This window comes from Petaurus breviceps, unplaced genomic scaffold (assembly GCF_028583685.1).
Source record: "Petaurus breviceps papuanus isolate PSGF00001 unplaced genomic scaffold, PetGlider_PUasm1.0 99, whole genome shotgun sequence".
Classification (NCBI taxonomy): Eukaryota; Metazoa; Chordata; class Mammalia; order Diprotodontia; family Petauridae; genus Petaurus; species Petaurus breviceps.
The window spans coordinates 2,770,933-2,786,824 of NW_027187465.1; positions in this window are offsets into that span (position 1 = coordinate 2,770,933).

Here is a 15,892-nt window from a genome sequence, read left to right on the forward strand (position 1 = left end):
GGAGAGTTGGACATGCCTTAATCAGTGAACAGCAACAAATCTGGGCCTCGGCATCTTCACCCACAGGCAAATGGGATAAAGCTCACCACAGCTACTTCTGGGCCGCTGGGAAACTCAGCCGAGACAAAACCTGGGAAATCCTTGGCAAACCTGAGATTGCCCTCCAGATGTCAGCTCTTAGCATTGCTGTGGTTAAACAGGCCAGGGCCTGACCGTCAGCTGGGGAGTCGGAAGGAGATTCAGGGCAGGAGATGAGGTCTGTGCTATGGGGCAGACCTGGAGAAGAAGAGGAAGGATCTAGAACCAGGTTCTCACGGATCAGGGTCCTTGAATGTTCCCCCCCCCCATATTTGGATGATTATATTTCAGTAGAATTTCCTTTGGAATTCAGGTCTTGTTTTATACATTGAAAAACATGATTCTGAGAAGGGGGCTTGGGCCAAAGGTGGCCGTGGCCTCCCAAAGAATCACCGGTCAAGGGGCAGCTAGGTGGTGCAGTGAATAGAGCACTGTCCCTGGAGTCAGGAGGATCTGAGTTCAAATGTGACCTCAGACACTTAACACTCACTAGCTGTGTGACCTTGGGCAAGTCACTCAATCTCAACTGCCCTGCCTTCCCCCTCAAAAAAAAAAAAGACAAAAAAACAAAAAATATGAACAAAAGAATCCCTGGTCAAGGGGAAATAGTTCTGATTGGACAGGGGGTGGGGGGTGGGGGACATGCCTGGATGCTAGTCCTGATTCCTGCCAGTGCCTTTCTCTGTGACCGGCCTGTGACTCAGTTTCCCCATCTGTAAAATGAGAGGAGCTAGATGACCTGTGAGGTCTTTATAGTTCTAAAATCCCATGGATCCTTGAAGGGTAGCCTAGTGGAGAGGAAATAAGGCCTGGAATGGTGAGCTGGAGCCTGAATGCTAGTGTGCACTCAGACAGACTGCAACTAAACCACTTCTCAGGCTGTGACCAGAGAAGCCTGGAGCCCCTCATGTTCTGCCCGCCCTCCCCTACCCCACCCTCAGTGTTCTCTCCCGGGGACAGAGTCAGTCCTGCACTTTGAGTGCTGACCTCAGCTGGCTGGGCCAGGCAGTTTCTAATGAAGTAGGGTAGCCTGGGGCCGGTAGTGATTTCATGTCTCAGTGGTCACTTCCAGGAACGATAAATGTCACTCCTGCAGGGGACCGTGTGGCAAAGGGCTACGATGGGAATGCTGATGTCTTTGACACCCCCTCCCTGCTCTGTCCTAGCCCCAGGGACCCACAGCCAGCCAGCCCCTCCCCATCTGAAACTCCCCCCCCCCCAGACTGCCAGCTCCTGGTTAATAGCAGGTAGGGAGCTGCCTGCGGGGCAGTGTGGGCAAAAACGCTGAGGGGGAGAAATCCCCCCTAAGGAAGGCTGCTTTGGGGCTGAACCAAAGATCCACAGAGCCCCATTCTGTAATGCCTCTCCCCCCCCCTTTCCCGTGCTCTCTGGAGACTGTGACAGGAAGCTCACTACCTCCCAAGGCAAAAATTTTCCTGTTGGTTAGGAAATCTGCTCCCTTCGACTAAAGGCTCCCTGTTCTGCCCTCTGGGGCCAAGCAGAAAATTCCTTCTCTGTGGGACAGCCCTTCAAAGACCTGAGAACAGCTCTGGTGTCTCCCCTGGGCCTTCTCTCCTCCAGGCTAAACATCTGACAGTTAACTTAACCGTTCTATTAAGCCAGAAGTGAAGAGTCATTGCTGGGGGGAAGGGGAGTGGGGGAGGGGGTAGTGGTGAGTGAGCACATCCCTGTCCCAGAAAAAAAGCCTGGAAAGGGAACAAAGACGTGAGCTCTCACCCCCTTCTACCATTTACTGCCTCTGTGAGGTTGGTCAAGACTTCACTAAAATATGTATTATATTATTTATATATTTTACTATATTATATAATATACAATGTGTTATATTTATATGTTATTTATAATATATTATTTGTGTTATATAATATATAAACTGTGTGTATATGTGCATGCATGTATACATACACATACATGTATATGGGGGTGTATGAGGCAGTCTGATCATAATTCCCCATCTCAAGAAGCTTCCTGTTTTTTCCAGGATAAAATATCAACTGTCATTTAAAGATTCCAGTGGCTCCAACATATATTTTCACGATTACAGGTCACAGAGCTTGCTCTAGTCCAACTGGCTTGCTTTTCCTTCCATATGCCTAACACCTCATCTCCCATCTCCACACCTTTGCCCAGGCTGTTCCCCATGCCTGGAGTGCCCTCCCTCTTCCCTTCTGCCTCTCAGACTCCCTAGCTTCTTCAAGTCCCAGCTCCCACATGAGGCCTTTCTTGCAAAAGTCCCCTGCTGAAGTGAGTTCATCTTTGTCCATCCATGAGTCTGCTGTCTTCCCTGGTAGCCAGGACAGGAGTTGTTTTCTGTTTTTTATCTTTATGCTTCACCCTCCCCCCCCCCATTCTGCTGCCCCCATGACTGGCTTACAGGAGGGGCTTAAGAAATATAGATTTTTCTACTCTTTCTTCTGTCTACCTGGAGTTCCCAGTCCATGATTCTTTTTTTTTTCTTCCTTTTTGGAGAGGGGAAGGTAGAGTAATTGGGGTTAAGTGACTTGCCCAAGGTTACATAGCTAGTTTTTTTGTGTTAAGTGTCTGAGGCTGGGTTTGAACTCAGGTCTTCCTGACTCCAGGGCCACCTACTCACTACACCTACCACCCCTACTCACTGTGCCACCTAGCTGCCCCCCAGTTCATGATTCTTAAGCCTCACTGAGACCTTCATTTAGGAGAGAGAAATATGCTGAGCTAAGCTACTCTGGTCCTACCACAAAATTACTGCCCGTTCACCCAGGACCCTTTAAGGGGGGCAACAGTGGGACTGGTACTCAGCTCTAGAATTCTTTCCATAAATAGGAAGGATTTGGGGGATCCCTGGAGTCAGTGCTGGAAGGGGCCTTTGTCCAGCTCCATCATCCTGGCATAGTGTTGGGCTTCCTGTCATAAGTGCTTGGTTCAAATACTACCTCTGGCCCGAGTGTGACTCTGGAGAAGGCATCAAGCCTCTGATGATTCTGGCAGTGCCCTAGGACTTGCCTACAAGTCATAGCTGGGCTGAGATCTGCTTTGGAGGAGGAAGTTCCCAGGCTGGGAGGTCTGCCATGATGAGGAGGTCCTAGATCCTCTGAGTGTGTCTTCTATTCACTCAGCTAGGTCTTGGGAGGGGGGGCAGAGTAGGTCTTGATCACCAGGCACCAACAGTCCCTGAGATCCAATACAACAAACATTTATTAAGTGCTTACTGTGTATAAGGTACTGGGGATATTGATACAAAATAAAAAGTCAATGTCTGTTCTCAAGGAATCTATATGCTACCACTGGAGACACTTTTAAAGATTGTTGTTTGTCCTTCATTTTTGTAAAGGACCAGTGACATCACAGATGATGTTTTGACTCATGCATGAATTGGATTGAAGGGAGGCAGAGCTGCAGAAGGTTGTCAGCCTCACTCTCTCTTCCAGCCTCCTCTCCTCTCCTCTCCTCTCCTCTCCTCTCCTCTCCCCCAGCCTCTCCTCTCCTCTCCTGGACTCCTCCAGAGTCATTGAAGTCCAGCGACAGGACAAAAGTCAGGATGACCCAGATGGCCTGGGGTGCAGTGGATGACCTTGGCGTCTTCCATGTCTGACTAAGCTCTAAGCTCTCCATAGTACCTGCTTCCACTTCCCTTGTGACTGTTGGGACAGATTGCTCTCATCTGCCTATTTCAGGGTGAGTCTTCACAGTTAAGTAATACATTAAAAATTTGAGGAAGGAAAAAGTGTTAACAAAGGGAGAATCTGGAGCATGCACCTGGGAGCTGAGCCCTGAAGGAAGCCAGGGAAAGTGTGCAGGACCAGCAGGATGCTTTGTGAGGGGGCTGGAAGCTGGAGCGCAAGTGTGGAGAACACCACATATGTGAAGGAGCGTAATATGAAAAGAGGCTGAAAAAGCTGGTGGAGAGCAGTGGGGAGCTACTGAAGACTTTTGAACAGGGGAATGACTATAATCAACTAGGCATTGCCATAATGCCCAGAGCACTGGGCCTGGAGTCAGGAAGACACGTTCCTGAGTTCAAATCTGGCCTCAGACATTTACTAGCTGTATGACCCTGGACAAGTCGCTTAATCCTGTTTGCCTCAGTTTCCCTATCTGTAAAATGAGTTGAAGAAGGAATGGCAAACTACTCCACTATCTTTGCCAAAAAAACCCCAAATGGGGGCGGTTAGGTGGCACAGTGAATAGAGCACTAGCCCTGGAATCAGGAGGGCCTGAGTTCAAATTCAGCCTCAGACACAACACTTACTAGCCATGTGACCTTGGACAAGTCACTTAATCCCAATTGCTCTCTCTCCCCCCTCCCCAATTTTTTTTTAAACAAAAAGAAAGGAAAGACACCGGAAGGAAGAAGACCAGTTGAGAACTGTTATTGGGGAAAGGAGGTGATGAGCACCAGGAAGCTAGGGCTGTGGTTGTGAGAGAAGGGTCCCCATTTAAGGGATGCAGAATCCACAAGAATTGGATATAGGGAGTGTGTGTGGGGGGGTGGGGAGATTTCCAACTGGGAGGTTCCCCATGCCTCTCAGCAGAAATAAGAGAAGTTAGAGGAGGGATTATTTTCAGGAGGAAATGTGACTTGGTGGGTCGAGTGCTTGATTTGCTGTCAGAGGACTTGGCTTTATATTTTGCATGACACATAACTAGTATGACCCTGGGTAAGTCACTTTCTGTCTCGGGACTCAGTATCCTCATCTCTTATATGATGGTGTTGGATTGTGAAGCCCCTCCGTAAACCTGTGCTCCTGTGATTATGAGATGTATGGGGCTTGCTGAGTTTGAGATGCTGGAGGGGAAAGTAGGCAGACAAATATCCAGACTGACTATCCATCAGGCACCTGGTGTTGCAGAGGTCATCTGTGGCAATGATGCTGAAGAGATCATCCAGAGAGAAAGTAGAGAGAAGGAGAGACAAGGACCTGGGACTCTCACAGGGTCATAGGGCTAAACTAGAAAGCACACTGAAGGCTGAGGGAGGTGAAATGACCTGTCCACAGCCACTCTGGTAGTAAATGTTGGCTGCAGGTCCTGAACCCAGGCTCTCTGATTCAGGAGCAGCTCTCTTTTCACTCTACCCCTCTGAATGGAATGTCTATGGTGTACACAGAGGCACTTTGGCATAGTGGATAGTGTTGGGCTTGGTATCAGGAAGGCTTGAGTTCAAATCCCCCCTCTGGCTCTCATATGGCACCCAAGCGGCTCCCTAGGCTTCATCTACTAATCATTGCTGGGCTGTGCCTGTTGGACAAGTAGAGGCAGCTGATTGGATGTCTCCATATTCTTGTTGGGAAAAACTTTCTAGGTGCTTCACCAATCAGAAGAGAGATTTATATGAATGAATGAATACTCAAGTCCCTACTATTTGAGGATTCAAAGACAAAAAAGGAAATGGTTCTTGCCCTCAAGAAGGTTATATTCTGCTGGGAGGAGGAAGGGAGGTTCCAACAGACAGACAGACACACACCAGCAAGTAAACACAAAGTAGATGTTCAGACATCTAGGGCAGCTAGGCGATGCAGTGGTTAGAGCACTCGGTCTGGAGTTAGGAAGACCTGAGTTCAAATGTCACCTCAGATACTGGCAGTGAGATGTCACTTCACCCCGTTTGCCTCAGTTTCCTCATCTGACAAATGACCTGGAGAAGGAAATGTCGAACTCCAGGATCTCTGCCAAGAAAACCCCAAAAGGTCACGGAGAGTGAGGCACACTGAACAACAAAATCCACTCAGTAATGCGAAGCGATTTCAGGAGGGAGAACCAATCACCCAGAAGCCAAGGGAGAGAAATCCGTGCAGGAGAAGGGGCGCCCAGCGCTCCTGCAGAGAAGAGAGGTCAGGGAGAATGTGCTCCGGGAAAAGGCCGGGGAGTTTAGCAGTTAAGACATCACTCACAACCTTTGAGAAAACAGCTCCAACAGAGCGGCGGGGTCAGAAGCTGAACTTGACAAATGGACGGCCGCTGAGCAAATGAATAATCGAACAGACGACCTTTCTGTCTAGGACTTTGGTGGTGAAAGGGGGAGGGATGAGGGGGAATCCCTGCTCCCGGACGAGCCAAGGTGTCAGGGTCTACAGAGCCCCTCCCTCCCGACGACGCTGGAAGGGAGCCCGAGCATTGGGACGGGCGTGGGATTGGGTTATGGACCCCTTTCGAGGAGGGGAGAATCGAGGCCCGGGAAAGGTGTAACCTTCCATGCCCAGCACGGGGCAGAAACGTGACTGGGAGCCAGATCCCCTAGTTCCACGTCTGAAGAATGGATCGGATGTTGGGGGTGGGGGGGCTGATTGTAACCAGCTCCTTGCTGAATTTGGGGAAAATCCCCAGGGAAGAAGAAACTGTGGGGTTGGTGCAGGGCTGAGCCCAGGGCTGTGCAGAAGGAGCCTTTGCCCAGAGGCAGTAGAGGATTCTGGGGTCCCCACCCCTAGTTTGAGGACTGAGTTCGAGGGCGTGGCAGGAACTTTGGGACCGGCGGGGCCTGAAAGACCCCGGGGCTCTGAGTTCCTTCCGCACCATCGGCAGCCCTCGAACATTCACCTAGTCTCTTAAACAATTAGCTCCTTTATTCCCCTGAGAAAGCCCAGATCTGTCCCCTGGGGCCGAAGGGTGGTCAGGATGGGCTGAGAGGGAGCGAGAGCCCAGGGCACGGGTGCTAAGCCGGCTGGACCCTTCCCGGGGTTTACGGGCGAAGAAACCCGCGGGGGAGATGGAAGGGGCTCCCGCAAGGTGGCAGCTCCTTTGACAGCCCCTCCCCCCCGCCCCAGGGGGTTCTAAGCACCCGACGGGCAGACCGCAGCAGCGAGCATTTAGTAAACGCTTCGTGTGTACCGGCCACTGTGGCCAAAGCACCGAAGAGGAAGCCGCGTGCACAGGACTGGCTCCTCTGAAATTAGGAAGGAGGGAAATGTGTCTCCTCCGGGCTCCTCCTTCCCCATCACAGCGGCCGGAGTTCTCCCGCCTCGGATTCTTTCTCTTCTCTCCCTGTCCTGCCATGTGGGAAAGCGCCTCCGGCCCCCAGGGCTGGGGCGGCGAGGAGCGCTGGAGATGCCGTGCGCATCCCAGTCGGCCCCTTCCTGCCCCGGCCTGCCGGACACTTTTGCTTCCCTCTGCCCTCGAGCTCACGTAGGGCACCTCCCTGCGGACACCTGGGAGGGCCTCGGAGCCAGAGAGACCTGGGTTCTAATTCTGCATTTTCCTTTCCCCAGACCAGGAGTTGCCCTTAGAGTTGTCTCTAAGACCACAGAGAGACAGACGAACCCAATGGTAGAAGGAGCTCCTCACAGGGAGCGCCCTACAAGCGTGAAATTCAAGGCCGGACGGTGTGTGTGTGTGTGTGTGTGTGTGTGTGTGTGTGTGTGTGTGTGTGTGTGTGTGTATACATGTCTATGTAGATGTACATGTATAGGGATAGAGATATGCATGTACACAAATCCATCCACACACGTATGTATACATATACATGCATGTATACACGCGTGTATATTGTCTTACACACATATGCCAGTTCCTGCAGCTGATTAAGTGTCTGGGTCAGAACCGACCCCACATCTTTCTGCTTGGGAGTCTAACACTCTGTGCTCTCTGCATCCTGCCTCCTGAGGGGCCACACGGCTTTTTGTTTTATTTTCATTGATGCCTTCTGTTTTTATATCACATTCATTTTCGAACATATCCCTCCCTGCAGCAGCAGTTCATCCGGATGGACAGAGATGCTAGATAAGCAGAGAGACAGGTAGATGGACAGATGGATGGATGGATGGTAGAGAAATGGATAGAGGGAGGGAGGAAGGGAGGGAGAGGAGAAAGAGAAAAAAGGAGAGAGGAGGAGAGAGAGAGAGAGAGAGAGAGAGAGAGAGAGAAAGCATGTGCTATATGTTTGGGTTTGGCCTGGGCATACAAATATATACAAACTAGACAGTCCCTGCCCTCAAGGAGTTTACGTTCTAATATGTGCCAACAACCCAAAGAAAGAAGCTGTTGGAGGCCCAGGAGGCCAGAGGAGTCCCAGCGTCCTGTGGAGATGGTTGGAGAGGAGGGACAGGGTAAGGAGATGAGAAGGCTTAGAGGCCCAGGCCCCTGTGTTCCCAGCGGGGACAGCCTCTCCGGCTTTCTCTAAGTCGTCCCAGCCTCCCTCCAAGCTCCTTGAAGGCAAGAAGAAGAGTATCTTCTATTTGTGTGCCCAGAGCCTGGCACATAAGAAGTGCTTTGTAAACACTGCCTGAGCCCGCTGGTGCTCGAAGCATTGTGCTTCCCAGGCCTCTTCTCTGCAGGGCAGAGAGGGAGGCGCAGCTTCTTCCATCTTCCCTGGGGCCAGGCCTGGCCGTTCTTGGCTTCCATTCTCGGTTTCCGTTCTCGGTGCCCTGCTTTGGGGGGGGGGGGCAGGGCTCTTTGCACTTACATGCACTGAGAATTCTGAGAGACAGAATAGCTGAGCCCACAGGGCTGGTTCTCAGATGAAAGGGCTCCTGGTACTTGGGCAAAGGAAGCATTTCAGGCGGGAGAGCCTGCCGGCTTGGCATGCCCTGGGGACAATTCCCGGGGACAGCAGCCTTCCAGATCCTTACTGCTTTCTGCAGTTAATGAGGGGGTGGGGAGGGGGTGCCTGGCAGTGGAGGGGCCAGGAAATAGAAGCATCATGGAACTGACTGGCGCTGAGCAGGGTCTGGGTCAGGCCATTACTGGGGGCAGATCACAGAGGAGCCCAAGCCACCGTTTTCACTACCAGGACATCTCAGCAGGGAATAAATGGGGTGGGGGGGAGGGGAAAAGGGGGTGGGTGGGATCCAGTGGATCCAAATAGGAGGATCAAGTCTGTTCTGCTTGGCCCTGGTGGGCAGAGATGAGAGCAATGTATAGAGGCTGCACAGAGGAAGACTGTCACTGGAGACCTTTATGGAGAGGTTGGGGCACCACTTGGCAGACCTGGTATAGAGATTTTGGAGATTCTGGGATTCTGAGTGTCCTAGCCATTTTTTTTCTGCTGTTATTCACTCATTTCAGTCATGTCCAAGTCTTCGTGACCCCATTTGGGGTTTTCTTGGCCCACATACTGGAATGGTTTGTCATTTCCTTCTCCAGCTCATTTTACAGATAAGAAAACTGAGGCAAACAGGGTGAAGTGACTTGCCCAGGATCATACAGCTAATAAGTGTCTGAGGTGGGATTTGAACTCAGGAGAATGAGTCTTTCTGATTTGAAGCCAGAGCTCTGTGCACTGCACCACCTAGCTGCCTCCTGTCCCATTCATCCCATGGTACCAAGAGTCACTATTGAAGCCAGTGGGGCAGAGATGGAAAGGGGAAACCAGAGCTAATCACAGGCTGGCCAAAGACCACAGAGGGGCCAAATGGGAACGAAAGGGTTCAGTCCCTACCAGGACAAGCTGTCCAGTGACAAGGTGGAACAATTTATAGGCTCCTTTGGGGGAGATTTGCATGCTATCCATCCAATGCAATATTTTAGAGGACCTTTAACTTGGCTTGCAGCCACCCTGACAAAGTAGATCACTGATCTACATAGAACAAAATGGCACACCATTCCAGTATGTGCTATTAATTTAATAAAGCCCTTTTTATCACCCTAAAAAAATGCTGGGCGTAGTCGGACCACCTAGGTTCAAATTCTAGCTATTCACTTAGCACTGATTTATAGGGCAGCTAAATCCAAGAGTCCTCAGACCATGGGCCTGCTTCCAGCCTGGTCCCTACAGCCAGAATGCCGGGGGCCACCAGAAGTGACTACTGACCACAACCCAAGGGGCAGACAAACCAAACAGCACCTCATGCCCCCTCCAGCCACAATATTCCAGGGAAGCAAGCTTTGTGGAAACAGGACCCAGCAGCCATCTCTGCCGGTGCTGCAGCCCCCACTGTCCTGTCAACTGAAGACCCCCCCAAAAGAATGTTCTCACCATTGGAGTCCTTGACACCCTCAGACGGATTGAAACAAATGGGGTTTTTATTCATGAAAATGCTGCTAAAAGGATTTCATTACTATCAGTCCCCTAAGGACCACTGGTTCTTTTCATCTGGCTTACAGCTGAGACTGCCCATGGGTGGTTTCCCCCTCCCCCTCCTTGAGAGCAGGGACTGGCTCTATTTTCTTCATGTGCCCCTGGCACTTAACCCTGGGCTTAGCATATGGGTAAATGCTTAATAAATGCTCATTCATTCACCCCTGGCTGGGTGACTTGGAGTATATCATCTCTTCTCTCCAAGGTTCAAAATCAAGGTCACAGAAGGTTCACTCTGGAAGTGACCTTGAAGACCCCCTGGTCTATTGGTTCAGAAAGAGTGTTGACTTTGGGGTCTGAGATCTGGCTTCAAGTATTAACTTTACAAGTTACCTTGGCTAAGTCAAGTAACCCCTGACCCCTACGAGCCTCAGTCTTGTGGCAGATGAGGGGTTAGACTACATGGCTTCAAATATTCCTCCCAGCTCTAAAATCAGGGTCCTCTGAACCTCATTTTAGAGAGGAAACAGAGACCATAAAAATGACTTGCCTCAGTTTCCTCATCTATGAAATGGTCCCCCATGATTCTTTTATCACTTTCCTTTTGTGAGAAACAGAAGCAACTGATGCATGTGTGTGTGTGTGTGTGTGTGTGTGTGTGTGTGGACAAGGGCTGTAACAATCCCAGCTCTCAGGCAGGGGGAGTGAAATGGTGGCAGACTGGGTAGGGCTGGAGAGGTGGGGGAGTGAGCATGTGGGTCAGAAGACCCAGGGCAGGGTGTCCTTTTCCGCACTGCTGAGGATGACCAGCACAAGAACGAAGCCATTCTTAAGGATCCACCACGGACCAGGACCTGTGCTGCTCTGCCCTCTGTGCCCTGCAGAGGTGGCGCTCCCCAGGGCCCCTTTGAGGACAGTTCCCAGGCAGAGGAAGTCTCTTTCCATCTGGAAGTTTGCCAGTTCAGCTACCTGACACACCACCTCCTCCCACCTCCAGCATCCCTGGGGATTTTCTGCTGAGTTGCAGGGAGATTAGACGACTTCCTAATGCAGTCTGGAATCCCCAGTGCCAGGGAGGAAGAAAGAGGGAAGGGTGTGTGGGGGGCGGAGAAGAGAGTGAATAACAAAGAGAACAAAGGCAGAAAAAGAGAGTACAAGAGAAGAGGAAAAAAGAGAGGAGGAAGAGAGAGGGGAGAGGGAGGGAGAAAGATAAAAGGAGAGAGATGGGAGAGACAGCATGCAAGGAAACGGAGACCTAAGAAGGGGAGGGAGTTGAAAGAGTGGGAGAGAGGAGAGGGAGGGAGGGAGGGGGAGAAAAGAAGAGGGAGGGAGAAAGATAAAAGGAGAGAAACAAAAGACAGAGAGGGCAAGAGAACAGGGAGAACAAAGATACCTAAGAGGGGAGGAAGGAGAGAGAGAGAAGGGATGAAGAGGAGGTGGAGGCGGGGAGGGGGCAGAAGAGTCAGGCTATCACATTAATATAGGGAAGGGATGAGACTCCAAGTACCTCAGCTGTGTGTGTGCTCTGCAGAATAGCAATGTACCTTCTCCAGGCCCGGAGAACTCCCCAGGTGTTAATGCAAATACACCACAGTTAAGATGAAAGAGGGCTGTTGTGTTTCCCTTTTTTTTCTTGCCAGTTAATATGAAGGGCTTAATGGATTCACTGAACGCCGGCTCTCCAACCTGGGAAAGGAAGGCTTGAGTGCAGGGGAGGAGGGGGAGGGAGCTGAGCGTGGTGGGGGGCAGAGGGGCTGGAGGGGAGGGAGCTGAGTGTGGTGGGGAGCAGAGGGGGCGGAGGAGGAAGTCCCCTGCGGATTTCAGGACAGAGAAACTGTCATAAAAGGCCAGGCCAGGCCAGTGATGCGCCTCCCCTCCAAATCCCCTTGTCTCCATTCTGACAGGAGCTGGCTGCTGCTGGTTCCTTTGGAGACTGGAGGGAGCAGTATTAACATCTTTGTGTTCTCTGCCCTCCCTCAGCATCAACTCTTTCATCCTTGTCCCAGGAGACCCAGTGTTATACTAGCATCCTAGGGTGCCCTACCCCCAGCTAGAGCTGGAAGGGACCTTAGGTCAACCTCCTTTGACAGAGGGAGGAAATGCAGGCTCATCCAGGGAAAGGGACTTGTTCAAGGTCACACAGGTGGACAATGGCAGAAGCCAGGCCCTCTGAGTTCAAATCCAGCCCTGTTTTCTGCCCTAAGAGACTGTTTTACTTGGTGGGTAAAGTTGCTCCCTCAGCTTCCTGGTAGGCAAGGTGACCAGCAGAGCACAGCCCTGAACGCACTCTGCTGTCTAGCTATGTGACCTTGGGCAAACCTCTTGCTCTGAGCCTCAGTTTTCCCACTTGTAAAATGGGAGTAATAATATCTTATGTATCTTAAAGGGTTGCTGAGCGGTAGAAAGAGGGTCGTGTACATGAAAATAGTTTGTAGACAGATGCGTCCTTTAATCTGGGTGACCTCCCCTACGGAGAGCTATGGCAGTCTCCTTTTCTTTCCTTTCTCCCTGGACCTTCAGCTGTCCCTGAGTACTGGGGTTCAAACCCCAGTTCCGGCCCTGGGTTTGAGTTTCTTTACCTTAAAAAGGAAACCACACTCGCCTGGCCTCCCTTGCACGGTTGTCCCAAGGCTCAAAGGAAGAGCCCAGGGTTTCAGATCTGGCCCCCCACACTCCCTAGCTCTGTGAGTCTGGCCAAGGGACTTCTCTTCTCTGGGTCTCAGTCTCCTCTTCAAGAAGAGGAAGTCGAATCCCCACGATCTTTAGCCGCAAAACCTGTTAGCGTTTTATGAACTGCTAAGTGCTACGTTTGGTAGCTGATTACCAACATCCCCACTGGCTACTTCTCTTCCCGGCGAGTTACGGCATCCCGGCATCCCCGAGGGGGGAAGAGGGGAACGCGAGAGATAAATAGACCTCATTTTGTTTGCGCTGATAGCCGCAGGCATGTCTGAGGAGGCGGCCAAATGTCATCGGCGCTCAGCTGTGGATGAAAGCGAAGTGTTCTCGCGCGTCGCTGCCCCCGCCAGGCAGCCCGCCTCCCGGGGCCAGCTCCAGCCGGGGAGATGCCGCGGAGAGGCGAAGCCGCCGAGAGGTTATCCCCATCACTTCAGGGGAGCCCTTCCCTCGCTGATATTCCACCGCCTCTGAACTGAACTCTGCTACGGCAGGAAGAATGGGGATGGGGCAGGGGAGGTCGGGGAGAGAGAGAAGACAAAGACCAGGGGGGGGCCTGGAACGAGGCACCTCCCTTTGGTCTTGGTTTTGGGATTCAATTCTTTTAAATCAAAGGCTCCCCCTTCTTCCAAAAGCGCTGAGTGATGGGCACAGAATTACATTATTTATCCTGGAAACGGACAAATCTCCACCAGGACTCCCTCCTTATGTCTGAAAAGAGAGAAATCAGGTCAGCACCCCTCCCTTTCCTGCCTTCTGCCGTGGGTCCCCCCCCCCAGCCAGGGTACCCATCCAGCTTGTAGCAAGGAAAACAAGAGGGTTTCAGGGGGCTGGGATTGGCCTACCCAGCTCCTCTCCTGCCATTAACTGCCAGGAAATTATTTTTTTTTAATGAGAACACGGATTTAAAATACCCAGGACAGCTTGATAGAAATTAATGAGTTTGAACAAATAAAAAAATTAACCTTAAATTTTTTTTTGCCAACAAATAGAAAATGAAGAAAACACAGAGGACAAGAAGGGCTTTACACATTTACATGTCGCTGACCATCATCAAATATCTCCTTTTCAGATTAAAAACGTTGCATGTTGCTTTGGAAATAAACATAAAAAGAGCTAACATTCACCTAGCCCTTACAAGGTGCCAGGCTGCTAGTAAATTATTGACCTGGACAGCCAGGATGAATGTGACAAGAGGGCCATCCTTCTCAGGCCGTCCTAGCTGAGGGCGATACATCATCGGCCTGGCTTTTCTCTTGGCACCAAACAAACACAGAGACCAATAAACAACCCAGAGCTGGAGCTCATTAAGATCCCTGGGCAGATGTTCAGTGGAGCATGGGGTGATCCTAGGGTGCTTAGACTGTTGGAGGGCTCCTAGCTCATCACCCTCTGGGGTCATGGGAGGAGGGGCAGCTAAGTGTGAAGGGCTGTGATGGCTGCCAACAAGAATTAAGGGGCCCAGAGTGTGGGTAGATGTGGGTAGGGAAGATGAAGCTGGGAGAAGTCATGGGATCATGGCACCCAGCAGGGAAGCCACACAGAGATATCTCCTTCACTTTACAGGTGAAGGGGCCTACATCTGGTCCAACCCCCTCATTTTACAGAGCAGTAAACTAGGGCCCAGGGAGGGAGGGGGACCCACCCTAGGTCACACACTGAAGAAGTGCCAGAGCAGATTTTGTCACAGGAGCATTACATCTCAGGGACCGGGTTTGAACACTAGCTGTGTGACTTGCTACTCTGTGGGCAAATCTCTCTCTGGGCCTCAGTTTCCTCATCTGTAAAACATGAGGATAGGCTAGGTGAGTTTGAAGTTCTATTACTGCTCAATCCTCTGTCCTGGCTGGACCATTCCTGGGTCCAGTGCTCAGCTCTGGAACCAATTGTGGTTGGAGAGTGACCAATATTTCAGGAACTAACATTAAGGCACTGGGAGTGTTCAGCTTGGAGAAGAGAGGGCTTGGGGTGGATGGGGACAGAGAAGACACAGATTTGGGACCTCACAAATCCCCACCCTCACCCCCAATTTGGCAGCTTCAGTTCGAAGGGTCACAGTGTGGGAAGGGGACCCATTCTATTCTGAGCAGGTCCTGAGATCAGAACTAGTACATTAATGGATTGAGAGGGAGGAGGGGAAGAATTACAGGGAAGACAGATTTCCACTGCCCCAGCAACTGCCTAAGTAAAACCTTTCTAACAATCACAGCTGTCAGAAATAGGGTGGGCCATCTAGTGAGCTGCTGAATCCCCTAACGGGCCCCACGGGGCTGGAGCACGACAGTAAGAACCCTTCCTCCCTCAGCGACACTCACGAATCCCTTCTCAGAACCATGCTTTTTAAATGCACAAAATTCAGAGACTGCAAAGGGAAGCAGTTACCAGAATATTGTATATCTATATACACATCTGTATATATCTACATCTATTACAAACTACAGACCCCAGGTTATTAACCCCTGCACGATGCATGACCTCCAAGGTTCTTCCCAGCTCTTGAGATTCTATTTTCCATGATCTTCTACAATTGAAATACTCCCGTGTCTCTTAGGTCTAGTGGCTTTGTTGTTCTGAATGTCTTTAGTTCCTAAGCATCTCCCACACCTATTATCATCCATCCATTTGACCCTCACAATTCTTGACGTTGGGAGGAGTAGAAATATTGATTCCCATTTTGTAGCTGAGGAAACCGAGGCTCAGAGAAGGTGCCCTATCAGCAAGTCTGGGGCAGGTGCCTGGAGAAGAGCCCAGGACTTCCTCCACTGGCCGACAGCAGCCTTCACTGCCTTAACAAGACAATTCCGCTTAGGAGGAAAGAGCCCAGCTCTCCAGGAAGACAGCTGCTGAGACGGAGGGGGCTGGGAGAGGGAAGGGGGACGGGTCTGCTCAGCACTAGACATCTCTTTAGATCTGCCTTGATTTCCACAATCAGACAAGCCTATTAGGGGCTACTCCGCTGAAACAGCCTGGGCTCCAGGACAGGAGATGAGGAGGCATTTCGGTCTGAGTCAGCGGCAGCCTCTCCCGGTTCTGATATATTGTCGCTCTAATTTTTCCAGGCTGCTTCTGTCACCACTAAGAGGGACTTACCTATTTCTCGGTAAGCGAGCTCCCAGCTTTCGCTGTTTGCAGCCAGATCTGCCTCTGCCGATTTATGCCCTACCGAAGCCTGCCAGGATCATTGCCATCACG